Raw genomic sequence first — 1,812 nt, forward strand, 5'->3', positions numbered from 1 at the left:
CTGGCCTAGCCTCTCCGAAGGGGTGGAGGCTCTGCGGGGAGGGGTGGGGGTTAATGGTTAATCGGCTCCCCCACTGGTGGACGGGCTGGGCGGGGCTGCAGGGATTGGGCTGTTTGTTGGTTTCTGGCTGACACCCGGGGGTGCTATTACAATGGATGGGGCCCAATATTGTGTTATCAATTCTGTAAGATGGGCACTAAGTCACCAGTGCTCATTTGACCCTGACTCAGCCACCCTCCATGTCACCGTCACCCCACGTCAGGCTGACTAACATATACCCTCGGACCCTGACAGCCCACCTCCACGATGCCCTAATTCAGTAACCTCCCAAATCTTTGACGTCTGCCCTCAATGCTCTTGCAGGGATAAAGCTGCCTCCTGGCTCAGAAATCAAACATGTAAATCCAGGCCCCAGATACCAATCTTCTAGATCTCATTCTGGGAGCTTCCTTCCAGTTTCCTGCCTCACCTGGGAACAGGAAGGACTGAGAGGGCCAGACTCCTGACCGCTTCTCCTCCCCTGCTCCCCATGACTCTTCTCTGGCCTCCACCAGCCCCCACAGCGCCCAGCTGCTCAGGCCCAGACAGACTCCATCTCCCTGTCACCTCCTCCTGTTCTCCTCCCCCACCCCCACCCCCCAGAACAGGCCGAGACAAGGCTTCCAGCCCCACAGAGCTGGATTAACATTCAGGCGCCTAGCACCTGCTAATCGTGACTTTGGGTAAATGATTCTCCTCTCTGAGCCTCAGTTTCCTCTTGTAGAAAATGCACAATCAACTTCAAAGGGTGGCCTGAGTATTAAATGAGATGGCACTAGGAAAACAGCAGGTGGTGCCTCGTAAGCATCCATCCCCCTTCTCCTCCACGCCCCGATCTCGCTGGGGAAGTAAGGTCACAAGGTAGACGTGGAAAGTGCAGGCCACAGTGGAAGGACCTGGGACTCCAGAGACCTGGGAGCCTGTCTTCTGCTGGCCGGAAGGGCCAGGCAGGGGGATTTGGTTACAAGAATGGGTGAATTAGCGAGTGAGAGGGTGAGTGAGTTGAAGACTGAGCAAATTAATATGCAAGGACGGGAATTGATGAGCAGGTGAATTACTGCAAGTGTGAATGAATGAGTGAATGAGGAAATGAGTGGGTGAAGGAAGAAGTGGGCAAATTGGTGGGAGAGGCAGCCAGTGTTTGGGGGTGTGGAGGCGGCCTCTGCATATTCTCCCAACTATCAGTAGCCCTTTCTCTGCCCCATGCCGATCTGTTCTCCTCCCTCCACCTTCCTCCTGGAGCTGAGATATCTGGGGAGGGGAGTTGGGGGGAGAAGTTGTTCTGGAGAAGAAGAGAGACTGAATTTGGCTTCAGGAAACCTGGGTTTAGGAACTACCTCTATCACTATTCGGATGACATTGTTTAACTCACATCTCTCTAAGGGCCTCAACTTTCCCATCTGTAAATTGGAGTGAAGATCCTGGGCCAGTTGTTTGCTAATCAGGACAAGACCCTAAGGAGTTCCCGTCATGGCGCAGTGGAAACGAATCCGACTAGGAACCATGAGGTTTTGGGTTTGATCCCTGGCCTTGCTCAGTTGGTTAAGGATCTGGCATTGCCACGAGCTGTGGTGTAGGTCGCAGATGCAGCTTGGATCCCATGTTGCTGTGGCTCTGGCGTAGGCCAGCAGCTACAGCTCTGATTGGACCCCTAGCCTGGGAAGCTCCATATGCTGCGAGTGCAGTGCAGCCCTAAAAGGACAAAAGACCAAAAAAAAAAAAAAAAAAGGCAAGACCCTGAGAGAGAGAGGGAGGAAGATTCTACAACGGTCT

This window comes from Phacochoerus africanus, chromosome 3 (genome assembly GCF_016906955.1).
Source record: "Phacochoerus africanus isolate WHEZ1 chromosome 3, ROS_Pafr_v1, whole genome shotgun sequence".
In the NCBI taxonomy this organism is placed as follows: Eukaryota; Metazoa; Chordata; class Mammalia; order Artiodactyla; family Suidae; genus Phacochoerus; species Phacochoerus africanus.